This window comes from Aphelocoma coerulescens, chromosome 1A, assembly GCF_041296385.1.
Source record: "Aphelocoma coerulescens isolate FSJ_1873_10779 chromosome 1A, UR_Acoe_1.0, whole genome shotgun sequence".
NCBI classification, from domain to species: Eukaryota; Metazoa; Chordata; class Aves; order Passeriformes; family Corvidae; genus Aphelocoma; species Aphelocoma coerulescens.
The window spans coordinates 2,726,645-2,754,133 of record NC_091014.1 but is presented as its reverse complement, the minus strand read 5'-3'; the positions used below and the strand labels follow the sequence as shown (position 1 = coordinate 2,754,133).

Below are 27,489 nucleotides of genomic sequence, written 5' to 3'. Positions count from 1 at the left end.
CTTGGAGCACCTTGGGATAGTGGAAGGTGTCCCTGGCCGTGGCAGGGATGGCACTGGATGAGCTTTAAGGTCCCTTCCAACCCAAACCATCCTGAGATTCCAGGAATCCCATCACCAACCTCTAGGAAGCGTTTCCCTTTTTGTGCAGTGTTTTATGATTTTTTTGGTAACACAGATGACAGAGGAGAGGGAAGGCTTTTGACTCCAGTTATGGAAAAACAAACCAAGTGAAGTTCTTTGCCCTTTTAGACCTGACTAATGGGTAGAATTTAAATTTCAGGTTTGTATCGTGCACTCAATACCTGAGTGTATATATTCGAAAAAAGGAACCTACTCAGTTGGTAAACAATGTTCAGGAGGAAAAAAAAGCTGCTCCATTGATTTGTTCTGTGTTTGTATCTTTTCATTGTGTACTCCTGTGTTCTGGGACTGCTGGAGAAGATCTCAAATGCAGGGAGCACAAGTCTAATTATTTTGTTCACTAGAGGCAATAATTGGCTTCTTCAGAAGTAATGAGATAATTCAGATGTAAATTCGTTTTGGAGAGGGGGAATTTTAATAATGGATAATCTAGGAAATTACATCATGAATGAAAGAATATTTTGTTTATAAAAGGAACAAGTAATGTAACTACAGAAGGTTGGGGCCATCTCAACTCATTTGCAGCTGGAAGGAAAATCTGGGCGATTGCTGTTGACTCCTGTGTAAGTGCTGGGTGCTCTGAGCTGGTGCAGTGGGGTTTTAACAAGGCTCTTACCCTGTGAGTATTTCCAGCGTTCAGGAACTTCCCTGTGGAGAGAGTTTAAGAGATGAACTTTATGGTGAAAGCACATGAGGGGCCATTGTAAGTGTAAGCCTTATGGAAATGTTCTGGTGAACAGAATCCAGACTTGAGCAGTCGTGTCTTGATATTTTTCCTTAAATTTTTCCTTACCATTCCTCAGAACATCCTTCAGGCAGTTTTGCTGAGCCAGTGTGTGTTTCCCTGTAGAAGCAGGGTTTGCTGTTCCAGCTCTGATTTTGAAGGGCTGGGCTTGGCTTATTTAATGTCACAGTTTTATTTTCTTGATTCTCAAGCAGAACTGCTCTGTGCTGATTCCACATCCAGTGCTGGCTTCCTTTGAAGCTCCTGAGGAGTCTCCATGCCTTGGACTTTCAGCCTTGGCATAGTGAGCTTTGCTCTAGTGGAAGGTGTGGAACAAGATGATTTTTAGGGTCCTTTCCAACCCAAACCGTCCTGGGATTCTGTGAATCTGCTAAAGCAAAGTGTTGGTGCTCCGTGGTGTCCCCAGAAGCTGTAAATGTGAGGGTGAGGTAGGTGGAACCCTTCTATCCTCCACATTAATGTTGTAACTCCGACTTTTGTCTGTTAATTCAGGGAATTGAGCAGTGGGGGAAGCTTTGAGGTGCTGAACGTCACGGAAGGATCCTGGGATTTAATCAGGGAACGTTTGTTGGCTTTTTTAGCATCCCTCTGCTCCCTTCCCCTCACCTTGTCCTTTGTTTCACCCTCTCCCTCTGCTCTGGAAGCATCTGAGCTGAGCTATGTGTCAAGCCCTTCTGGTTGGTCCTGTGCTGAAGAGCTGTGGCTAATTTTAATCAAGCCTGAACTGTCATTCCGGTTCATCAATGTCACATTAGCATCATTTCTCTTCATCAATGTCACATTAACAGTAAATCCCAACTCCCTGATTATTAAAGTGGATGGAAATCACAGCTCTCTGTGTGGCCAAATAGCTGCTCATCAGCAGGGTGCTTGATGGGCCCTGATCGTTTCATTCGGGCCTTAATCAAGGACTCTCTGTTCTGCTGGGTTTATCCTCGTGCTGGGGAGTCACATTAACACCTGCACGTGCTCCCTATTTCTGTTCTGCTCACATCTGGAGCACAAACCTGGATTTCAGCTGAAGCCGTGCTGGAATTAACAGCTTCAGCCCTCGGTGGTGATGAGACAAAGTGGGTAAGAATTGGTGTTTTAAGACTGGGAAGATTGGGAAGGTGGGGAATCGTTAAGGAGGGAGGATGAACAAATATGTTCAGTGCAGAGGACCACATGTCAGAGCACTGCCTGGTTATCCCTGGGATAAATCTCCACTGCTTCATTAACCTGGATTTTGTTTGATTATTGCCTCTATTCCTTTCCTTTTCCCTGTGCTCTTTCCCTGCATCTCTGCCTTGCCCCATTCCCACAAGTTTGTTCCAGTTTGGACCCAAACTGATCTGGTTACAGGTACAGACTGTAGGTTGTGCCTGAATTTATTCAGGGTGATCCACACTTGGCTCTGAAGGCCCAAGGTAAAGCTTTGGGGTTTTAATCCACCCTAACCTTTGTTACTTTCTGTGGGCTCTGTTTGTCTTTTTGCTTTGTCTGTGGACAGACAAAAACTTCCACATTTCAGCAGAACGGGTGTTTCGACAGGAATGATCACGGGATGTGATTTTGGAAGCACAGATGATGCTCAGGTTGGAACTAGATGGTCTTTAAGGTCCCTTCCAATCCAAACAATTCCATGGTTCCATGAGAAGTGCAAAGCATCGCCACAAAATCTTGTGGCTGCTGTTATTCCTCAAATCATTCCGTGCTCTGTTGAATTCCCTTGAGGCTCTTGCTTACCTGTGACCCCTTATTAAAGAATAACTTGCTTTTCCCCAAAATTGGCACAAAAGGTCCCAGTCCAGTGCAAGGAGCCTTTTGGTAATTCATGAGGAATTAGCTGAAATTTCAAGTTAACCAGCAGTGGTGCCCAGTAGCGTAACAGGAGCTGGTTGGGCACCAAATTAAATTCCTATGATCCCTTAAGTTTCTCCATGCTTAGAACAGTATATTTATGAAAGAATTCCATACCATCATGATAAATATTCCAGATATCCATGGATGTGTGGGCATTTAAGACTCAGTAAAGGAGTAAGAATTGAGCAAAGGGGTTTGTGATTCATTTTCTGCTCTCCAGCCCAGGCTCTTTCTGCCTGAAGCCACTTGAGCTGCTGAATTTCCAAGACATCTTTTCCCCAATTCCTGCCTCAGTTTCTGTGTGCAGTGAGTGCTTTCTCAAGAGTTCTTGCACAACTTTTAGTGCATAATTGAGTCAGTACTGCCACAGACTTCACTGGCATTAGACTTAATTAGTGCCAGCCTCATTAAGGGGGAAAAGCCTGTCTGGGGGTGTTTGTCAGTGGCTGATCTGCTCTGTCAAGGGGAGTTACAGTTAACCTTTAACTGGTTTGGATGGCAGCTAAAAGGTGCTTCCATCCTCTTCAGCTGTCATCAGGCCTGGTTAAAGGTCAGCATCTTGCTTCTGGCACTGGGATCCTGCCAGGGCCCTCTTGTTTTCCCTGGAGCTCCCCGACCCAAGGTCTGATTTCCAAGCTGTACCCTCAAAACACAACCAGAAAGCAAATAAAATCAAGAAAATGCAGGTTCCATCTTAAAAACAACCACATAGGAGAGCACACATTTAGGAAAGAACAAATTCCTCTGTGCACTCTTCATTAGTGAGGCCTGGATTTAATTGGAGTCCTTAAACCAAAAGCCCTGGTGGCTTCTTTACTCCGGTATCGCTTCCAGTCCTGACGCAGCCGATTGTCGAAGAATCTGCTCGTTAGGAAGAAGCTCAGCCCCTTGTTTCCTCCTGTACTTTTCTCTTTTGGGGGTCTGTTTTTAGGATATATTGAACATCAAATTCAAATAATGTGCTCCCTGGGGTGGGATTTGTCAGAGTTCAACATCTCCTGCCTCCAAATTCTTGCCTCTGAAGCAGCAGCTGGATCAAAGCTCAGCTTTAGCAGCACTGGGCAGCTGGAAGAGAGTGAGAAAAGGGATGCTGGAAGGAGACCTGGTGGGTAGCAGAGCCTGTGTTATCCCCTGAAGATTTTGGAGCCATGGAAAGCCTTTGGACTCAAGATCCCCAGTGAAAATGATCACAGAAGCTACTTCCAAAGCCAACTGGACTTTTTAAAATCAGGAGTATCATCCACATGGCTACAGCAGCATCTGAGGTGGAAATTCCATCCTGGAGCTCAGCAAATCCAAAGGCAGGTTATGAAGTTCATGTCTGGCTCTAAAATCAGCACAGGTTTGGGTTTTTCAGCTGGTGAGCAGCAATTTAAGGCTGTAGGGGACTCTGGAAGGCATAAAAATCAGTGTAGCCGTGGGCAAGTGTGAAGTGTTTTCCTTTCTCAGGATTTTCTATCTTTCATGTTGTTAGAGCAGTGTGATAAATAATGGGATTGTTGATATGTTGGTACCTGGTTTTGTAAGGTTTTAGTTGAACTCTTTCTAACTAATTTCAAACTCATTTATGAGTAGCATTGTTATACATTTCTTTATTTTGGTAAGCTGCATCTTGATGGATTAAAACCCAAATAATTTTGCCTTTTCTCAGTGACACCCACTCATGGTGGAAAAAAACACCCATTTTTTGGGATCATTTATCAATGAATTGGTGCCAAGATTTTCCTGGAACCACCACACAGGGGAAATGAAAAGCAATGACACAATTTACAAACAAGAGTAATTTCAGCTGTTTATACACAATTACATCTCTGCTCCCCAAGGAAACTGCTGAAGGAGCATTGTAAGTTTAAGAACAGCTTTATTTTTATAAACACTTCTTTTAATTGCTGAGCTGAAGTTGTGTTTATTACTGAAAATTCCCAAGGCTTTCTGCAAACAGTGCAATCTCCTTCACTCAGGCTCAATTTAGTTATGTATTTTCATCCTCCTGGTTATGCTCTGTTTTTCTCATCTCTTCTTAAACTCATTTAGTCTCCAGGTTTCCATATATTATGGAAACTATCCCTGTTTTCCTGAGACTCATTCCAGCTTTCTAAGTGAACAATACTAAAAGTTAACAGAAGACTTTGTTCTTAAACACCATCCTCGTATAAGGCTTCGAAGTGTTACAGAAATATTCCTAATTAGTCAGTGTAAACCTTGTCTGAAGTATCTTAATGTTGATTTTTCAGAGTAATAAAAGGAGCAGAGAGGGATTTACCTCATTTATGTGTAGCACCGAAGGCTGTGTTTTATAACCTGACTTACTTTACCTTTCTTGGATATCATGGAATGGTTTGGGTGGGAATTTAAAGTTCATCCCATCCCAACCCCCTGTCATGGGCAGGGACACCTTCCACTGTCCCAGGTTGCTCCAACCTGGCCTTGGACACTTCCAAGGATCCAGGGGCTGCCACAGCTTCTCTGGGAATTCCATTCCAGCCACTCCCCAGCCTGCCAGCCAGAAATTCCTTCCTTTGGGAAGGTTCCTGCCTTCTCTGTCTTCCTTTTGCCTGAAGGGTGCAAGAGGATTGAGCTTCATTCCACCTTTCCATGATCCCCGCTCTTCTTCTGGTTTTGTCACTCCTCCAGAATCCCAGTTTCCCACTTTGGGAAGGAGGACAAGGATAATCCGGTTCACCTGGCAGTGCCACCTCCACTGCCAGAGGAGGATCCCTGGATACACCTGATCCAACCAGCACTGAGTGAATGCAAAAGGATGGACTCCCCTGGCTCAGCACTCCATGTCTTCAATTCCCTTTGGAACCTTTCCCAATGGATTCAGTAGGATTGTGACCTATTTTTGCTATTGCTGCCTTGAAAGATTCCAATTGCGCTCCGTGAGTACTCTGGAGCTGTTTTATAGTCACTACAAAAAGCAGCTGTGGAGGGGGAGACAGCAGCTGGGATGTGCTTTTCTTCCTCAGTCCTATTCTGCTGTCCCCAATAGGGGTTTTAGGGAGAAGCTGAATGTAACTCCTGCCTGTGGTTGGGTGAGAATATAGGACAAGCCCAACTATTCATTTTGGGACCGGTGAGAATTTCTTAAAGCTCAAGTGACCTGAAAAATGAGCATTTCTTTGGTTTTTACTTCTTCTTCCCAGTCTCTCTAATCCTTTCAGCACATGCAGAAACGGATTTCTTGCAAAATTCTCATGGCACAATGACCTGTCCTGTGATTCCCACCAAACACTCATTACCCTTCTGTGTGAAACCCATTTCCCTAAATTCTCCCATTCTAACATCTTGATTTCCGAGTGCCTGTCCCACTTTCCTTTCTTTGCCATTAACAGGAATTTCTGAATACATCTCCTTGCAACAAATTAAACGAGGTTACAGCTTGGTGGCCCATCTGCACAAGAGCCTCAGCTCGGCTTTGTGTCTTCAATCTTTGAACTTTGGCTTTGTCCTTTTGGTTGTTGTTCTCTGAATGCTCTGGCACGAGGACAAAATTAAAAAGCACTTCAGCTGCTGCTGAATGGTGGGTGATGCTGAACCCTGGTCTTGAAATGGAAATTAAAGCCCCATCTTTTTTACATTCCTTTTCTTAAGCAACAGGATATTGATCTGCTGGGTTGAAGTCTTTAAAAGAGCCGCTCTGTTATCTTTCTTCCCGGTTTATTTTTCTGGAGGAGCACGTTTCAGTTATCTCTGCGTTCAGCGGCCTGAAAGAACGTGGAGATCAGATTTAGGTTATTAGAGGGATAAATCTTGTGCTTCATTCGCTGCTTTCTTATCCCGCCTCGTGCTGCCGATGAAAGCGGCGGGATCTGAGGCCCAGCTTTGTCTGGAAGTTTTTTAGCTGTGGGAAGGGTTCCTGTTAAATGCCTATTTGAGATTAAAGTCAGATGCATCAAAACCATTGATGTGTTAAGCCTGAGCGAGCTGAGTTCCTATTTTGAGTTTCAACGTGTCGTAGTGCAGTTGGACACGGATCTTTGTAGGGGCACTGTCCCAACTCTTCCATGCGGTCGTATCCTGGGAGCTGCTGCACAAGAGCCAAGCTGTGACCCATTTTGTGAGTGTTGGTGGCTATGTAGTGGCTGTTCTCAGCAGCGAGCCCCAGCTCTGGGCAGTAGTATCTGTGTAGTAGGGACTGTGTAAATGCTCGCTGCTGGCAGCACATTCCAATCCGCCTCGCTTCAGCTCTGTCCTTTCTTCCCAACACCAGAGACTTCAGGAAAGATTAAAAATTGGCTCTTCTATGCTCAGTGCCTCACACAGAACTCTTGAGAGCCTTCTGCAGCACGAGAGGAAAATCCAACTCCTCGAGGTCAGGCGGAGGGGGAGGCACTGCAGCGTCCTGGGGTTGCTCCGCGATCCCATCGCAGCGTTCCGTCATTCCCGGGTGCTCTGCCAGAGCATATGGATCTCCATATGGACACTTGCTGGGGCTCTGCCACCTGTAGTCAGGCTGGGCTTTGCCCAGGAGATGAAGCAAAGGGAGTGCAGCAGTGAAATCAGGAACTACTCCAGTTTTATGGGGCTTGCTGTTGTCACAGCAATTACTGGAACAACCAAAAAACAATAAACAAATGGATTTAATGAGCATTTCAGTAATCCAGGAACAAGTGTTTCCAACACCTCATTACTGGGGTGAGAGGGGCTCTACACGTTCTTGTCTCCAGAAATACGAAATGATTTGTTTTGATACAGCTTTGGGGAGAAAAATGGAATTCAAGAACTTCGTTGTCATTAAAAGCATTGCTGCTGAGTGATTTAAATGTGTCTTCATCTCCCAGAAATAATGATGTACCAATTAATAGTTAATGATTAATAGTAGCTGGTTTGAATTTTAAAAAAGCAGGGAAAATACATCCTATGAATGGTTTGCCATAGACTGATTCTGTTAAGGTGGGTTTTTTTTACAACATAAATATAATAGCTAAATTTACATTTCTTTGCTCTTTTTCAAGCAGCTCTGTTACTGCTTTGGATATTCTGTATGAGCTGGATCCTGTATTAGTAGGAATTTTCTAAAAAAGAAATATGAATATGTAACTTTTAACAGTTTGGGGGGGGGTTTAAAGCAACATCATGTGGGATTTTGCAATAATCTGTCATTTGGGCACTGTTTTATATTTCTTGGGCGTTGTTCTGGTGTCACGATCGCAGTGATTATTTTATAATCCAAGGGAAGCAGCACCAGAGATCTGAAGTTCTGGTTTTTCCAGGAGTTTTTGAGGTGGATTTAAATCATGCCAGTTGTGTGCATCAGAGACTCTTTTAATGAATATTGGATGGTGTTCAGGCTGGAAATGATGGATTTAAGGAGTTGGATGTAACAGATAACAACTTGAGGACAAATCAGAAGAGATTCTCTTTGTCTACACAAGGGTGTTGCTGAGGGCCTTTCTTCCCAAGTAACCCCATGTGGAATGGGAGAATTCAGATGTGTGTATTTACTTTGGTACCTCCTATTTTATTTAGAAGTTTTCCTGCTCAGTTTCAGCTAGAACAGTTTCAGTCATGTACTGAAAATTCAGCATTTTTAGCTAATTAAGACGTTTTTTACAGCTCAATGTCCTCAAGGTCTTGGGCATCTGTATTTAATTTTCTATCAGTTGGGGAAAAAAAGAGAAGTCCCATAAAATTAACTTTTTTTGGTTCTTTTTCCACTCAGTGTATCAAATATACACTGGAACTGATGGCCCTTCCAACCCAGACCATTCTGGGATTCCCTGAATTATGCATTTATCCCCTTTTTTAATGTTCCCCTTTCCTGGGAATTCACTGAGCATGGAGAGGGGAGGTTTTAATGCCCCATCCAGCTTTGACATCCTGGGCCATGGAACTGCAGCAAAGGAGAAAATTGTTCCATTCCCAGGAAGAATTCAGAAGTGAATTCACATCCCAGAAGTGAGTGTGAGGAAAACGAGCCCGGTGTCCCTGAGGGAGGTGCTGGCTGTGGTGATTCCCTAAATTCCACGTGTATCCAGCAGCACAGAGCGAAGCCATTAAATGCAGGCAGTTCCCTGCACTCCTGGTGTGCCACCAGATCCGTTCCTAATGGATTGGTGTGGCTTTAATAAAGCCCAGTCTCACGGAACTTGTTTTCTCCGGGAAAAGCTCTTCCCAGGGACCTGACAGATCACCTCTGCCGTGCTTCCAGACGTCCTGGCTCTCTAATTCCTCTCCCTAACGAGTTCTGTGCTGCACGATAAAATATTCATGTTCCAATAGGTTCTAAACTAATTATCTGCAGCCGGCACTTGCCTGAGCAGTCATTTGCTGTTAGCTTGGCTCAAGTTAATGGCTTGTATTTCAGTACAAATAGTCCCTCCTGGCTGTTTCCTGTCACTGATTCTTATCCTAAATGGAATTTCCATATGTGTCTGGAGCTAATTCTTGTGACATCCAAAGGAGCTTTCTCCTCCTGCGCCCAGGAAGAGGAGGAGGATGTGTTGTAGATGATATTTTATGTATTATGCAGTTGCTGCAACTGCGTTTTCCTCAGAAGTGAATGTCTGTGGGTCTGATCTCTCCACGCTGTGCTGTTGTACTCAGAGCTTCCTTCCACCTCTTGCATTTTTATCAGCTCTAAAATACGAGTTGTTCTACAGACAGGGGCTGTTCTGGTCAGGTATTGAAGTTAAACAGCAGAAAAAAGGAAGAAAATGATCTATCACGGGAAAACACAGAGGTAAAATAACTTCAGTGTTCATCTGGAGGTATCACAATAAATTTGAGCATCATCAGAAAATCCTCGTGATGTTGATTTGGAGCTTAAAAGTGCTCTTAATATGATAAAGGCTGAATAAAATTGCACTGGGTTCCAAAAAGGCTAAAAACATCTTGAATTTTCATTCTTCTGCCTGTGGTAATGCAGGTTTTTTCTTCCTCCTTTCTCAGAGACAAGCTTGTATTTAAAATATTGACAGATCTTAATCTTTTAATGTTGCCATATGTCCACTTAGAGTAAAAATGTAAATACTTCCATACTCGAAATGTATGGCAGGGATTTTGACTAATCACACGTCCGTATGCCTAATTGTTACTGGGATCAAGGCCTGCAAGTGCTAACATGGAAATAAATTAGAAATCTTTATTTTTCCTTTTGTTTTTTTTTTTTTTTAATTCATATTTATAGCGACTAATTTAAACAGCTTGCAGGGAAAAAATCTGCTGAAGTTTCTGCTATTTTTTTCCCACATTAGTCCTAATGGGATGTTGTATCTGCCATGTCTGAGAAATTCATTTAGACATAAAATTTAGTAGAGATTTGTGTTACAGAAGTGGAGAGAGACTCTTGCTGTGGGTGTTTATTTGATACCTGAAGGGATGATTCTCTTTTCAGTTAAGCTAATTCAGACTTTGTGCAATCCAGGGGATGTTTTCCAGCTCCTCATGGACTCCATGTGGGTGCACCCTTGGAGAGCTGTTGGGAGCAGAAGGGATTCACCCAAGATCTGTTGGAAAAGAAACTTCTCCAGAATCCCTGATGTTGTCAAATGGGCAGAACCTCTCCCCAGCCTGCACAGGTCACTCCACCTCATCCCAGATCCGTTCATTTTCCCATTACTCTGGGTTATTGATTGTGGACTTTCACCACGAACCCAAGCTCATGAGTCTGGTCAGCATCTTCTGATTTCTGCCTCTGCAAAGCCCCTCTAAGGTCTCCCCTTGGTGAGGTTCCATCTTTAGGTCAACAGAACTTTGCAGATGACACCAAGCTGGGTGGGAGTGTGGATCTGCTGGAGAGTGCAGAAGGATCTGGACAGGCTGGACCCATGGGCTGGGAACAATTGGATGAGGTTCACCAAGGCCAAGCGTTGTGTCCTTGGTCAAAACAACCCCATGGAGCACCACAGGCTGGGGCAGAGGGGCTGGAAAGCTGGAAAAGGCCCTGGGGGTGCTGGTGGCACTGGCTGGACATGAGCCCAGGTGTGCCCAGGTGGGCAGGAGGCCGATGGCACCTGGATTTTACCAGGGATAGAGTGGCCAGCAGGATTAGGGAAGTGATTCTGCCGCTGTGCTGGGCACTGCTGAGGCCACACCTCGAGTGCTGTGTCCGGTTCTGGGCTGCTCAGCTCAGGAAGGACATGGAGGGGCTGGAGCGTGTCCAGGGAAGGGAACGGAGCTGGGAAGGGGCTGGAGTGGCTGAGGGAGCTGGGAAAGGGGCTGGAGCCCCAGGAGTGGCTGAGGGAGCTGGGAAAGGGGCTGGAGTGGCTGAGGGAGCTGGGAAAGGGCTGGAGCCCCAGGAGTGGCTGAGGGAGCTGGGAAAGGGGCTCAGGCTGGAGCAAAGGAAGCTCAGGGGGGACCTTGTGGCTCTGCACAAGTCCCTGACAGGAGGGGGCAGCCGGGGGGGTCGGGCTCTGCTCCCAGGGAACAGGGACAGGAGAGAGGGAACGGCCTCAGGCTGGGCCAGGGGAGGCTCAGGGTGGATATAGGGAAAATTCCTCCAAGGAAAGGGTCATTAAACATTGGAAGCGGCTGCCCAGGGCAGTGGTGGACTCATCATCCCTGGAGGTGTCCAAGGAAAGCCTGGATGTGGCACTTGGGGACAAGGTGGGGATTGGTCACAGGTTGGACTCGATGGTCTCACAGGTATTTTCCAACGATCACTGTTTCATATTGACGCTAAATTTTGCACATCCTCAGTATTTTATGGAATTAAGGAGTCTTTAAACGAAACCCATTCTCCCAGCAGTGCAGATCGGTGCACATGGGATTTGTTTCTTTTCCTCCTTGACTCCATTATCCAAATAATCCTTGTATCTGCAGAGTGTGAATATCCAGGAAGGCTTTAAGTGCTGAGACTTGAATCTCTCCTGCAGGGAAGCAGAGGAACGATCCTTTAGTGTGGGACTTGAGGGAATACAAGTTTTTTTCCTGTGTTATTTGTATTCTTGAATGCAATTGTTTTATAAATCCATCATTTACCTGTGCTCTTCCTGAACTGCTCGTCCCTCTCTGAGTAGTGCTGAAGAAATAATTTTCTGCTACATGAAAGATGTCTGATAGGAGGTAAAAATTGATATCTTGATCCTGGCTGTGCTTCCAGGTACTTATCAGTGATAATTTCTTCAATATCCTCTTGATTTGGGGAAAAAATAACCCCGTCTCCTCAGAAGTGAGTGGAATGAACGTTATCTTACCACGAGATGAATGTAGATTTAAAATTCACTTGATAGCAGCTCTATTGTGGTTTTAGCTTGATTTTCTAGGAAATGAGTCCCATCCTAAAGGAAATGAGTCCTTTAGGTTGTTCTGTCCATCCCTCCCCATTAATGGGATCGATATCGGCCAAATCTGCAAGGAGCAGGAGGTGCAAAGATGTGCAATTCCAGGGGAAGAGAATTGTGAATGTAAACAGCTGCAAGAGGAGAAAAAACAGGGAAAAACGAGGAACATTTGGCCCCTGTGGCTGGCAGAAGCCACTGGCCAAGGATGAGAGACAGAGCCTCAAACCACCCCTGTTTGGTGGTGTCTCCTGGGCAAACATCATAGGAATATTTGGAGATTTATGGATATTGCAGTGTGGGAAGCTGAAGGGACAAAGGCAGCACGTCTGTTTCTCCAAGTGCTGATCCTTCAGTGGTTTTTTTGGGAACTGGAAGTGCAAATAGCATTTATTTATTTCATTCCCAGGCATCTTTATTACAGACTTTGGGCTTGATTTTTGTGTTCAACATCCTCCACTGTGCTCAAATTGAAAACAAGAGGTATAAGAGTTCATCCTGTCTGGAAACAGTGGAAGTTTATTTTTCTCAGCTTGGAATTGAGTCCCTCATGGACACTTCCTTCTCCCATGGCTCTTCATTCAGTGTAGTTACATATCAAAATTAACTCCAACTTCTTGGTAATTTTGCTTCAGATATCTTGATAACAGGAGGTGTTAATGTGAACATCCCAAGGCTGCCCAGCATCCTGGTGTTCTCCCAAAGACAGAAGCATCCTGGGGACTTGCAGCACCTCTGGAATGGGCATCAGTGGAATATTTGGTGGACAACAGTGAGATTTTCGTGTTGCTTTGAGGAGAATTGAATGTGGAGTGTGAGCAGGACAAAGAGTGAATGAGCACAGGTTGGTGCTGAGGTGAATTCGCTCTGGTGAGAGGCACTGAGCACATTTGTGTCCTGCTGGCTGTGCAAATGTAATTAATGGACACTTGGGTAATGTGGTCTAGGCTTGACCTAGGTCCTCCTAGGAGTTCTCCCACCTCTGGGTAGGTTTAGCCCAGTGGTGGAGTCAGCCACATCCACCTATGATTGAACATTTCTAGGAATGGTCACTCCACCACTGCCCTGGACAGTCTGTTCCAATGCTTTACAGCCCTCTCCACACAAAAAAAAATCCCTAATATCCAACCTAAACCTCCTCTGGCACAGCTTGAGGCTGTTTCCCCTCATCCTGTCACTTGTTTCCTGGGAGAGGAGCCTGACCCCCACCTGGCTCCACCCTCCTTTTACACTTCAAGTGAATATTTATTTAATATTTATTTGGCTCCTTCTTACGTGAAGGAAAACATTGGCCACACTGGAGCATTTCTGTGAAGGGCATAAGAGGGAGAAAAAGAGAATTAAACCCAAGTCCTGAGTTGAACTAAAACAATCTTGAATCAGGAAAAATCTTGGAAAAGAGGAGCTGTATTTGCACCAAAGTTTAAAGGATTTCAGGAAGAAAATAAAAGCTTACCATGCCATTAATTGTTACAGCTCTTAATAAGGGGTTTAACGCTAATTCCTTGACTCATCCCTCTTTTTATTTTTTCCTTTTTTAAGATTTTGCTCCCTGGTCTCCCATGGCCTCACCAAATACCTTCCTAATTAAATTTGATAATAGAGAATTATTAGTCAGGTGTGTGGTTCTGCTGGGAGAGAGGATGGTTGAGGCTGATGAGAAAGAAAAAAAATTCCTGAATTTCAGTTCAACTTCCCAAAACTCTGACCTGAAACTGTGGAAGAGGAGCCAGAGAGGCTCCAGCAGGCAAGAGTTAAATGTGAAGTTTGATCTCCTCTTTTCCAGGGAGTGTTTTGGAGGCATAAATAGGAATAAAAAGGGCTGTAAACTTTATTCTGAGAGCCCTTAAAAAAAAGTAAGCTTTGTGCACCAAGTTTTTAAGAAAGGAGATCAATTTGGTGCCATTGTGACTGAGTATTCTCCGGGAACATCTGTAAACTGTTGAGTTTAATTGCCCTGCAGCTGCCTCTGGTTGGAGCTTGGGGGGGGAATTTTGTTTCCTTTTACTCAGTCTCTCATTTCCCTTTCTCTGTGCTCTCCTGGTGTCATTTGTTCTTTTTTTTGTTTTGTTTTTTTATGTTAAAAAATAAATAATAACACAAACATAGCTCCTTCAAAGAGCCCTAAAGAGAAGAGGGCTTGGCTGGAGGAGCATCTCTTGCTGCTGGAGCATCAATGGGTTCCAGCTGCTCCCATCCAGGAGAAGGAGGCTGGGAGTGAAAGGTTTGGGGCAACTTGGTTTCTTGGATTTGTTTGCTTTGCATTCTGATTTTTTCCCCCATTTTTAGATTCTTTTCAGGGTTGTTTTTGTTGTTTACCAAGTTAACAGGCAGCGCTGGATGGTTCTTGGAGCGGAGCTCAGCTCGGAATTTTTGTTATTAATGAGAGCTGCAGAGGGACTGGGAACAGGGGTTGGAGGAACAGGACACAGGGAATGGCTTCCTAGTGCCAGAGGGCAGGGCTGGATGGGAGATTGGGAATTGGGAATTGCTGGCTGGGAGGGTGGGGAGGGGCTGGGATGGAATTCCCAGAGCAGCTGGGGCTGCCCCTGGATCCCTGGCAGTGCCCAAAGCCAGGCTGGACATTGGGGCTGGGAGCAGCCTGGGACAGTGGGAGGTGTCCCTGCCCATGGCAGGGGTGGCATTGGATGGGCTTTGAGGTCCCTTCCCACCCAAACCCTTCTGGGATTCAGTCAATCCTGTGATTATTATTTTCTCCCCAAAGCAACTGATCATTTTTCCTGCCTCCTAAATACATAATTATTCGATTCTATCATTTGTTGAACTTAGAACATTAGAATTGGCTCTGCAGATTCAGAATGCTTCCTTTTTTTTCCTCTTCCAAGATAAAGATGCACTTCATATTGAAAAAGGCCTCAGTGGTTTAACTCTATTAACACTTAAATCATAGAACCTGCCCAGATTTTGCAAAACCTGAATCAGCAAGTTTAGAAAAGAGCAGCAATAATTACAAAAAAAAAAAATACTTTTAGAGGGGGTGGATGGAAGGAATCACAGCATCACTGGAAAAGCTGTGCAGAGAGGGAGCCAAATATGTATTTACATCTAATATTAAATAAAGGCGTGTTAAAAACTCAAGAACATTTGATGAAACATCTGGCAAAGTGTGTGGCATTGTTAAAAAATATTTGAAACAGCCAAAATATTTTCTGTTACAAAATGAAAACAAACTTCTGTGTGTCTGGGGCTGGGATATAATTGCATCCAGAGCAGAATATATTATTTTCTAAAATCCTGTTAACTGCCTTCCCTGCTGGAGATTGATATTTCCAATTAGGATTCCAGCATTTGGAACTCTGCCTGCGTCACTGAATCCAGCTCCTGCCTGTTCCTTGGGCAGGGAGACCCTTCAATCCTGCTTGGAAACCTGTCAGACCCCCCCAGGGACAGCAGTGGCCGGGCTGTGTGACCTCCCAATTCTGTGGGAAGGGTAATCCCGGCCCGTGCCGCTCCTGTTGGGAAAAGCCGGTTTCTAATTCCCGTTAATGACCCGTTTCCTTACCAGCTTGTTCCTGTGCCAGGAAGGATTAAGCTGTTTGTGAGGAGCAGCTGGGGCTTTTTCTTTGGGAGCTGTGGGATATGAGCCGGGCTGGAGTGGATAAACCTCCGCCGGGGGAAAGTTGGCGTCACTTCAGTGGAGGAAGCGGTCGGAAGGCGCAGGATTAGGGAATGTGGTGTGCCGGCCTGAATGGGACACGTGCACTGAGGTGGCACTGGAGTGACCCCACAGCAGCTGGGTCACTCTGGTTGTTGTGATCTCCAAAGAAATTCCTGTCTGGAGGCGGCTCAGGGCTTAATTTTGGGGTATTTGGAGCTGGTGTTAGTGAGGAACGACTACAGAGCTTCGATTAAGAGGCCAGGATGGTCCAGCAGGTATTATACCTTTGAAGGATGGCAGATGAGTTAGAAACAAAAGAATTTTTAAAAAATAAAAGGAGGGAAGCTGAAAGAAGTTGAGATTTAAATAACATTTTGGCTTTTTTATGGACCACACATCTCTTTGAAGGGGAGAATTGAGCAAGGAAAAGTCTGTGTGAAATGGCTGTGGCAAAAGCAGTTTATGGTGAGGGACAAGCTGTGGAATAAATCCAAAGGGAACAGAGGAATGACTGCAGAATTATAAAAGGGTTTGGACTGGAAGGGATCTTAAAGCTCATCTCATTCCCACCCCTGCCATGGGCAGGGACACCTTCCACTATCCCAGGCTGCTGCAAGCCCTGTCCAGCCTGGCCTTGGACACTTCCAGGGATCCAGGGACAGCCACAGCTTCTCTGGGAATTCTATCCCAGCCCCTCTCCACCCTCAGGAATTCCTTCCCAATATCCCATCTAAACATTCCCTCATTCAGCTTAGGACTGAGGATGAAGTTGAGGGAATAAAAACCAAGCAGAAGAGAAGAAAGGCTGTAAATGTTTTAATGGATATGGATCCTTTTCCAGCACGCTCCCACCATCAGGAGAAGGTGGAGAGTTTAGGGAAGAAGGTAAAATATCAATAAGAATGAGGCTGATATTTAGCAAATCATCCTAGAAGTGATTTGGCTTAATGTTGTGGAAGGAACAGATGTCAGAGGGAAAAAAATCCTAAGGAAGGCATAAGAACATGGAGAAATGGAAGGAAACACCAGAACAGGTGATCAGATGTGGCAGATTTCTGAAATCTGGCTGAACTCCTAAAGGACCACATTGGGAAGTGTGAAATGTGGGATGGGAGCTGAGCCAGCCTCAGAGAAACAGAGACTGGTTTAATCCTTTAGTAATAATTACATTTTCCTAGGTTTGGGTTGCAACAGTTGCCAAAGAAAATATTGTAACTTGTGAGTGGTCAAACACGAGAAAGACCAAAAAAAACCCCAAAGGAATAACTTACTTTTTAGTAGTATCTGCTTTTTCTGTATTTTATTTTATCATCTCTTAAAATCTTGGTTGCTAGTTGCATTTTATGGGAATGGAGGAGCAAATCCATGTTAGGGCACCGGTGATGTGAGGACTCCTGTTCGCTGTTCCTCAGTGCTGATCATTATCCACGTGTAAAACCAACACGTTAAGCAAAATAAAAATCAGTTCAAACAATTTCTGAAGATACGAGGAAGCTTCAACGAGAAGAGGTCTGAATATCTGGAATCTGTTAAAAACTGAAAATTGTGTATAAATATTTATGAGGAGGAATGGTGCTGGTGAGGGAGCACAGCCATCTCGGGAGGCTTCCTGTCAATCACAACACCCAGATACGTTCGAGGTGATTGAAATTCCTCAAAAGGTGGAACATTCACAGTAAATCTCCCACTTGAAGGGAGCGAGGGCAGGGAAAAAGCATCAAGGTTTGGGAGAGGGTGGCTTTTTTTGGGTTCTGGTGATTCCTTGTGGGTTAGTGCTGAGTTTGGTGACATCGCTGGTGTGAGGGGGACACACGGCAGAGCCTCGGCTCAGGGCCTGCTTGGATAGGGGGGGAAGGACAAAAACAGGCTGGAAATGGGTCAGACCAATTTGTTGTGTGGTGCCATGGCTGAGGAAGAAAAGAATTTGGGTTTTTTGTGGTGGCAGTAAGGATAAAAAGGAATTCAAGGATGTGAAGGGAAGACTTTCACAGTGCTTGGATAAGACACTCAAGAGATGCCTCAAAAATGGGCAGGGACACCTCCCACTGTCCCAGGCTGCTCCAAGCCCCAATGTCCAGCCTGGCCTTGGACACTGCCAGGGATCCAGGAACAGCCACAGCTGCTCTGGGAATTCCATCCCAGCCCCTGCCCACCCTCCCAGCCAGCAATTCCCAGTTCCCAATCTCCCATCCAGCCCTGCCCTCTGGCACTGGGAAGCCATTCCCTGGCTCCTGGCCCTCCAGCCCTTGGCCCCAGTCCCTCTGCAGCTCTCCTGGAGCCCCTTTAGGCCCTGCAAGGGGCTCTCAGCTCTCCCTGGAGCCTTCCCTTCTCCAGGGGAACATTCCCAGCTCTCCAAGCCTGGCTCCAGAGGGGCTCCAGCCCTGGAGCAGCTCCGGGGCCTCCTCTGGACTCTCTCCAGCAGCTCCACGTCCTCCTGACGTTGGATCCCAGAGCTGGATCCAGCTCTGCAGGTGGGGTCTCACCTGAGAGGGGCAGAATCCCTGCCATCCCTGCTTCCCACAGCTGGGAACACCCACAAGTCCTTCTCATCATGGCTGCTCACAGTAAATTCATACGAATGTGGATTTGTACAACCTGACCCTTCGTGTGCCACACCTTCCCTCTGTGTTGCTGTTGTTTACAGCAGGCTTTACTGGTTTAAGCTACAGAACTAAAAACCAAATTGCCCCAAGATTAAACAGAGAAACAAACTGTTGTTGAGCTCTTACCAGGAAAAGAGATGAGCTTGCGAAGAATAACCAAGAGGCTGCAGAGTTTGGCTGATGGGGAATGTGCTGAGAGAGAATTTTCCACTCAGGGGAGGTTACAACAGCTTTTTTTGTTTCCCAAAGAGCAGAGTTTCCTCAGACAGTTGTTGGCCAGGGTGTGCCTGCTCTGCTGAGGTGGCAGCAACTGGAGCTGATGGGTTTTGAAAAGAGCAACCAAACAAACCTGGCACTGGCAGGGATGGGGAATGTTGCAAATCCCAGCCGTGTTACCTCAAAGGAGGAGAGGATTCCTTGATGAGCCGCCTTTTGTCCTAAACTTTCCTCTGTTCCGGTTGAATAAAGCAATGATCCTCCCCATCCTAATGACCACGGCTTTCTGGAAATGTAAAATTACCAGATCTCATTAATTCTGGGCTCTATCATTCATCAAAGCACTTCTTATGCCTCATGCTGGCTCCTTTTCTCTCCCCCTCTTAATCTTTCTCTCATTATAAGGATGTGTCTGCCCTTTGGACCTATCTGCTTCCAAGGAGTTGACACCTGCAGAGATCTCATTTGGGAAAGACTCGTTAACTCTTTGAGAGTTGAAACGCTGAAATGTAGGGAAAACAATCCAGCGGGAGCAGAGGATGCTGTAAATACCCCGGGGACAAAGACCAGGCAGAGGATGGCACATGAAGGAAAGGGAATTCTTTGTGTCCCTGTGCCTTTATCCTGATAAAATCTCAGTCTCGTGGTCAACAGGTCCCTGCAAATTCAGTTAATGGCTTGATTTTTTTTTTTTTTTCTGCTCTCTTACAAGGATTTTCTGCTGCTTTGGAGACTTCTCCCAGCCTAATGCACTTTTCACATGTGCCTTGTGTAACTGGAAAGCTGAAAAAATGAAGATTTCAAAATGAGCCCAATTGCCATGAAATTAGACCTGGCTGGGGACAAAAGCTTTTGACACGTACGTGGAAACTGCTCCTCCAGATGATCCTCAGAGTTCTGTAGCAGCTTTTATCTCAAGAACTAAAGCACTTTGCAAACAGTCAGATTACAGAAGTGCTGCTCTGATCAGGTATTTTAGCCAAATAAATACTATTTATAAAGGAATTTTCAAAAGAGCTTTCAGAGATACCTGTCACAGTTCCGGCATCTTTATTCAGTGACTCGAAGCTCTTATCTGTCTCAGTAGGGGATGCCAATTTACTGATGTACTTTTCAGTTAAAATCCAGGTTCCATAAGACAGATTAGCAGTGAGAAAATGCAAGTCTCTTTGGGGGGAAAAAAAAAAAAGAGTTTGAAAGTTGTTTTAAAGTCGATTCTGTGATAAATGAGCCAATTGAAGAGATGTATCAGGTGCCACAAAAAAAAAAAGTCACTAGAAATTGCTGGATCTGTGTTGTTGTGAGCACCCCACCTATCAAACCAAGCAGTTGAGTTCCCTTGTTCATCCTTTCTCCTCTGTTCCTGCCTGAAATGCCATTTCCTTTGTGAACTCCACAGGATCACACACTTTTTGTCATTATGAAGAAGCAGGCTCGTGTTCTGATCAACATCTCGACTCCCAGATATTGATACTGCAGGTTTTAATTACTTCATTAAATAAAACATCGTTTCTCGTGTAGTATTTGCCAGGCTCCTGTCAATATTTGATCCTGATGGAGCTGATGTGGTGTAAGAGCTGTCAAAGAATATTGGCTTGGAGGGATGTAGGAAAGTTCTGCAGAAATGAGGTTGAGTAGAGGCTGTATTTCCATTAATCATCTCTAAATACATCGTGACAGCATTGGAGAGGCTGCTTGAGTCACTCAGTCATTGAGACAACAAATCACTCAAGTATAGGGATGCTTTTACCAAGACTTGGCCTTTCTTTGATTTTCTACTGAAAAACCAGCCCAGAAGTTCACTGCTTTGACATTTATAGATGTTATTTTGATAATCCCATCTGGATTTCATCGTGGTCACTTTGTGTTTCGTGTTTTAACAGAGTCTCAGAATAATTTCTTCTCCTCTCCTGTGTTTCCTTGTCTCATCTTTTAATTTCATTAATTATTTTTTTTTCTTGTAAGATCTGCTAATGCATCTCCTGGCATCTCAAGACTTCTTAAATATTAATAGGATTGCTCTCCTGACCTTACTGGGAACAGTCCCCTGTCTCTTGGATCATGTTTGCTTTTATGGCTCCACGGTCTGTGTGGCCCCAAGAGTTCCTGAGATTGATGGAAATACTTGAATTTGTCTTCTAAAATTCCAAGTCCTGCAGTGTTTACCTCATGGCAAACATTCTGAATGCACTGAAATAGGCAGTGTTAAATTGTATTCCCTTCCTCCAGTGGCCAAGGTGTGGAGTATCCCATCCTCCTGTGTGTTGGTAACGACTTCATCTCTGGTTTGCATCTTTTTCCACATTAACTTCTGATCAAAGAATAAATAGGAACATCTCCTTAGCTTATCCTTGTGGATTTGGATTAGGAACCTTTTTGCAGTGCAGAAGTTGTTCTTTCAGGATAAATAATATTACTTTTTAATTCCTTCAGTTCGTTAACCCCTGCACAGTCCTGTTCCCTTTTCTCCCTTCTCCACCTTGGTGTTTCCTTTCTCTCTGGGTCCTTTTGTTACAATTATTAGGTCATTAAATGTATTATTGAAGAAACTTGGTTCATATGCCAGAGAAGCTGTGGCTGTCCCATCCCTGGAGGTGTCCCAGGCCAGGCTGGACGGGGTTTGGAGCAACCTGGGATGGTGGAAGGTGTCCTTGGGGGAACGAAATGATATTTGAGCTCCCTTTTATCCCAAATCATTCTGATGGATCATATTCTAGAAGGAATTCAGCACTTAATCGCTGAGTTCTCTGCCTTTCTGTTTCTGGGTGGTGCCAGCACCATGAGAGCTCCGGCCCAAGTCCTGGTGGCCACCATCCCCACAAATATTCCCTGAGCACCACGGAGCCACCACGAGCTTTTTGGCTGCTGTTTCCCCCTCAGCCACTGCTCCCCTGCTCGGGTGGAGCCGATCCCTTTTCCCAGAAGGACGAGCTGCTTTCATCAACTCCGTTTGATTTCTCCTGGCAGCCGGGCTGGCTGTGGTTGACAGATTCTGTCTGAGAAGGGCTCTGGTAATTGCTCGTTCTGTTCGGTGCCTGTGTTGGTGACAGATGGTCACACTGAATGTTTAAAATGTTCAGGACCCCTGCATGATCCCGAAGCTTATGAACAACAAACTTTGCCAGCATTTCTGTTGTCTATTAATTTAAAATGTTTGCTCGAATTACTATTTTTTCCCCTTACGTTTCAGGCATGTTTTGCTGGGTTTGTACTTTTCTAAAACGTTCTCTTTTCCCATTTTTTTTTCCTATTAAAGAAAGTCTCAAGATGTTCGTACAGACTGGCAGAAACAAGTGCCAACTGCTGTTGCAGACTTGTTAACAAATTTATTTTTGCCTGAGAATGGCACATATGGCCCAGAGCGGAAATATTAGGGGTCTGTGGTCCTTGTGAGGGCTGGCAGATATTGTCTTGGAAAAAAATAGCTTTTGGGTCAGTCATAAATTTCATTTTTATTTTTATTGCTGGAAGGACTTCTCAATTTTTAATTTTTTTTTTTTTTTTGCTTTGCTGAAGTGATGGTGTTCAATCATTTCCCAGTCCTGTGACAGCTCCGGAGCTGCAAAAAAGAGGTGGTGGGGAAGTGGCCAATTTATTTATGGCTTCTCTTTATTGCACTTGAGTAGCTGCAAACGAGGGAAGTTGGTTTATGAGGCCCATTTGAATTTCATGGACCACAGCCTGTGGTTTAGGGTGTGTTGGCTGACCTGCAGGGTGTGAGTTTGGGACTTTATCTCCTGCATCTTTATTCACAAGACTTGTAAATCCAAATTATAAGGACAACAAAAATTATAAGGTCTTATGTCCTTAATTCTCATTTTTTCCTGGTTTGAAGTGTTGGACATTTTTTTTCTAGGTCGGTTTTCCATCCAGCAAACTCTAAAAGCAGAACAATGTTTGGCTTCCTACAGATTCCTTCAGCCCCCTCGTGTTCTGAGAAATAATGTGATTTATTATTTTTGTTTTCAAGGCCAGGTTGGACAGGGCTTGGAGCAGCTTGGGGTAGTGGAAGGTGTTCGTGCCTAGGTCCCTTCCAACTCTCAAACCATTCTGGAATTCCATGTGCTGGTTTAGGTGGGATATTGGGAAGGAATTCTTGGCTGTGAGAGTGGTGACACTGGCACAGGGTGCCCAGAGCAGCTGGGGCTGCCCCTGGATCCCTGGAAGTGTCCAAGGCCAGGCTGGACATTGGGGCTTGGAGCAGCCTGGGATAGTGGAAGGTGTCCCTGCCCATGGCAGGGGATTGGAGCTGGATGGGATTTAAGGTCCCTTTGCACCCAAACTTGGGATTCTGTGATTATTTCCAAATTTGGGGTGTCCCGTGCAGGACCAGCAGCTGGACTCAATGATCCTTCCAACTCGGGATATTCTCTGATTCCATGATTTTGTGGCACATTTCTGTCCATGCACAGCTGGATTTTTATACCATGGACCACCATGGTCAAATCTTTGCTGATGCCTCAGATTTTTCCTGGCTGTGCTGAGCTTGCAGTGAGGGCTGGAATAACCTTCCCCAGGTTTATCCCGTTGGATCAGCTTTGTGTATTCAGCTGGTGTGTGCAGCAAACTGGCTGAAAATGAGTTCCTTGCTCTTGCAGTCCCTCCCAATGGATGTCTGGATCATTGTCCTAGCTGCACATGTGAAAGGAGAAGGAAATGATGCCACCCCCAGCCTCCTTCAGAGGAGTGAAGGTTATTCTGGAGATCTGGAGGGAGGGGATTGACGCAGCCAGGAAGTGTTGGAATCAAATCAGTAAATTAATCAACATCTTGTTATCCAGCGTTGAGTGCTGGATTTAATTAAGCAAAAAAGGAACTGATGTGTGCATAAATATATATATATAAATATATATATGTGTGTGTCTGTATTTGGAGGAACGGTTCAATATGACTGGACTGTGTGATTGCCTGGGATCCATGAGGGGAACAGGCCAAGGATGGGTAAGTTTTCCAAGAGCTGGCAGTGGGAGATGCAGGTGGATTCAGAGCTGGAGATGTCTCTGCCCACAGCACACCTGCACCTCTCACTGCTTTTCCTTGGTGAATTTTCAGGGATTCTGCTGTTTTGAACAGACCTCTGGCTATAAATGCAGTATCAGATGTGTTATTTCAGTTTTTTCTTTGGTTTCTTTGTCTTAGGCACCTTTTTCTTTCATTTGGTTGATTTAGTCCAAGATGTATGTGATGCTTTTTACCTGTTCATAGATAGGATGCTTTTAAATTAAAATTTCCTGTAAAGAATCCATGAGCTTCTCAGTATTCCCTGCTTTCTGAAGGGTTTATATATAAATAGATGGACTTGAGGATTTTAAAGGTCTTTTCCAACCTAATTGATTCCTATGGCTCCTTTTGTCTGTTTCTCACACAATTTCATTGATGAAATCCTCAGTGCTTCTCCTCCTCATCTTTGGCTTGGAATTTTCAATCCTTGCATTCAGTTTCTTCATTCAGTAGGAAAATACTGGAGTAGGTGGAAGTGATCTTTGGTGCTTCTCTCCACTGCTTTTTTTGGTTTTTTCTTTGAAGCTGTATTTTGGAAATGATTGGATTTCCAAGTGGCTCCTGAGCGAGTGCCTCAGCCCAGAGCTGCAGAGTTAAATCAGCAACAATTCTGTCACCTGAAGGAAATCTGGAATTAAACACACTGAGATATGTCCCCAGCTGGGAGATGGAAAATATTTTTGGTTTCCTGGTATTTCAGCTGATTTGAGGAGTGCAGGCATCCCATACCCTGCTTTGCTGAAACCCTGAGTCACTCCAAGGATGGTTTTCATTGCTCTCTCCGAGGTTTGTGGATGAGCTGGAATTATCAAGGATGTTCTTCACCCTCAGGGAAAGCAGGGATGTAGCAAAATACTCATTTTGAATAAACCCTGTGCAGGTTGATGGTTGTTTGAGAGGCTCCAGGATGGGTCTGTCCTGGTGGTACCCCTGAGAACCAAACCAGGGGCAGTGAAGCTCCCCAGGAACCATCTGAGTGTGGTGGCAATGATCATAGACATTGGTTGGGCACTGGAATGGGGAATGGTGACATTCCCGAGGCTGCCAGAGCTCCAGGAGTGTTTGGACAACGCTCAGGCACAGGGTGGGATTGTTGGGGTGGTCCTGCAGGGCCAGGAATTGGACTTGATCCTTGTGGGTCCCTTCCAACTCAGGATCTTCTCTATTTTACGACGACGACACAAACACGTGGCAGCTCTTGGCCCCTTTCCATGGGATCCATGTGAAGCATCTTCGTGTTCCAAGAGCTGGGCTCAAGGCTCCTTGTGGGTCACTTCCAGCTCAGAACATTCCATGATTTTGTATTGGAAGAGACTGGAAAACTCCCAGAGCACTTCTGGGAAAGCCTCTGTGGTTTGACTGCCTCAGGTCCTTGTGATTCCTTTCCCAGCTCCAGATCATTTGATCATCTCTTTGGGATTGTCTGGGATTGACTTTCAGCAAGGACTGCTCTGTTCCAGCACACAGCTCCTTATTTTCTAAGGGAATCAGCGAGATTAATTACTTATCCAAGTTCCTTTTTTCCCCCTCTCTGTGGAAATGGGACCAAATAAAGCCAAGGAGAGGGAATGAATGAACCCATCTGGTTCACCTGGCAGGACATCAACGCTGTCAAACTGTCACCCCCAAAAAGTCCAGTAACACCAGTCCGAAGCTGAAGTCGACTGCTCCAGCTGTGTGGCAGCCACCTCAAACTGGGCAATGAAGTGGCTTTGAATGGAAAATATTCCAAGCAGGAAGGTCACGTTCAGGTGAGCCAAGGGCAGCACAGAGCTTTGGAGGATCTGCCTTTCTCTGTGTCCAGTTTGGAGCTGGGATGGAGCAGGAGCTCTTCCCACAGCACTGCTTTTACCGCAGGATTTGTTCTTGCCAAACTCACTTGATTTTAACATTTGTTTTTCAGCTGTTGTTGAGATTTTTATGGAGGCAGTGTATTTTTGGGAATGGTTCCTTCCCTCCCTCAGGAGCTGCACACTCCAGTCTGAGGTGCTGAATTCTCCTTCCCTTGGCTTTGTCCTTCAGAGTCTTCAATTCCAAGAGATCGCATTATGTAAAATTAGCACAAGTTGTGTCAAATATTATCCTCCAACAATGTCGGTGTTTAATTGGCATTTTGTCACCTGATGTCTTTCAGTGTCCTTCAGGACTCTGCTTTCTCATTAGGTTTGTTTCAGGAGGTGTTTTAATGACTGTCAATCCTTGCAGTGATGGCCGCAGTGATGGTGAGGATGAAATAACCTCCAGAAGCTGGGTGATCTTGGGAATCAAAGGAAAAGGGATGAAATTCCTTAATACTGAATGCACCTGGGAATTGATTTGAGCTCAGCTTGGAGCTAATCCATTGGGAAATGGTTGGGGGATGAGGAAAACTTGTTTGTTACAGAATTACTCCAGGCTGCCCAGCAGAGACTGGAAAGTTTTAATATCTGAAATGTTGGATGCAGTTTCTGGCTGTTTATATTGGGGAAAAAAGGACTGTTTCATGCTGGAATTTGATTCTGTTACCTATACAAAATATCAGGCACCTTGAAGGGCTGGGAAGGAGCTCCAGACTGAAAACTGGAGTTGCCACAGACAGGAATGAAGTGGCCAAAAAGAAATTTAACCTGGAAATAGGAAAAAAAAAAAAAAAAGTTTCTAACAAGTAGAGCAGTGAGGTCTGAAGAGTGAAGGCAAGAACTGGGTTTGAGCTTGAGGTGGGTGTGAAGGGGAGATGTGGGAGGTTGTGTGGAGGAGCTGAAGGGTGAATTAATGACCCTGGCAACCCTTTCAAGCTTTTTTGTCCTCACTTGAAATCCTTTAGGTTTTCGTTTGTGTGGAAATGGGGGGATTTCAAAGCAACTACAGGGAAAACCTGCTGGAATCATCCAGAGTTCGATGTTGTTGGTTAAAGCTGCAAAGGGAAGAAATGGATTTGTTTTAGAAAACAGCTGCCACTCTGTTTCTCACAGAAACCAAACATTTTTCATGGAATCCCAGAATAACTTGGGTTGGAAGGGACCTTAAAGCTCATCCCAGCCCTGCCATGGGCAGGGACACCTTCCACGAGCCCAGGTTGCTCCAAGCCCTGTCCAGCCTGACCCAGGTACTTTTTGTTGGTACTGAAGTCTAAGAAATGTTGAAATCCTAAAAGACTTTGGGGTTGCTGCCTTCTCCTGGGTTTGTGAAAAATACCAGGTGTTCACCGTTGGAATTAGCTCGGAAACAGAAACTGGATCGTATCAAAATAATGATAAATAAAATTCCTCCCAAAATGCCAAAGTCAGGGGAGGCAGATGACTTTGAAATAGTCCATAATGACTGAACCAGTAACTGAGATTTGCCTTCTGTGTCAGGAGCTCGAAGAAAAAAATCAGCCAATAGAACCAGAATTACATAAATAATAAAAGAGCTAAAATTGCCTCAGTTTTGTAATGTAGATGAAGGCAAGGTGTCATGACAGGAACACATTTACATATTAGAATTATTTAATTATCGCATCTTGTCCTCTAAAGAAGCAAACCCATCATGAATATTCATGAATTCAATTAAAATATTAATGGAAGGCTGAGACTTTGGTTTTCAGGTCTCCAAACAGCCGTAAACAGATTGATTTAAATGCAGTGAGGAGTAGAGGTCAAAAAGGAGCTGCCTTTCTGGGGCTGGGTGCAGAGGCTCCTGTTCTCCTTGAAGGCAGGAGGATTTTATTTGCTCCACATTTGCTTTGGGATGGTTTTGGAGAGGAATTTTGTGGATTCCTGTGCTCTGCCCCAACATCTGGAAGTGTCTTCAGCTGTAGCTATTTCACTTCTTCAGTGCCAGCACCGTGAGCATGTTTGGTGTCATCCCAGAAATGAAGTTAAACCATCCTGCTGGCTTGCAGTTAAGGAACTTGAAGGTTTCATCAATAATTAAATCCATCTACTCACAGGCAAAAAAATATTTCCAGGTGTAAATAGTTTTAAAGAAGAGAATTGAGATCCTGAGGTGGCAAAACCTAATGAGGGAATAATCCAGAAGAATTCTACTCACTCTTAAAGCTGATTTTGCTAATAAAAAGCAATTCCTTGAGAAAAGCCAGTCAGAAGAGATGCAGCACTTTCAGATTTATCTGCA

The 27,489-nt window shown here is 44.8% G+C and overlaps 1 protein-coding gene and 1 long non-coding RNA gene across 9 annotated transcripts in view; both read left to right on the top strand.

The window, feature by feature from the left end:
* EXOC4 (exocyst complex component 4) overlaps positions 1-27,489 on the top strand; it is a 292,499-nt gene that overhangs the window by 104,149 nt on the left and 160,861 nt on the right. The gene's annotated exons all lie outside the window — the stretch shown is intronic.
* LOC138121048 (uncharacterized) lies at positions 13,999-19,988 on the top strand. Its single transcript, XR_011156065.1, has 3 exons — positions 13,999-14,179; positions 19,106-19,363; positions 19,793-19,988. It is a non-coding gene; the product is annotated as an uncharacterized lncRNA (long non-coding RNA).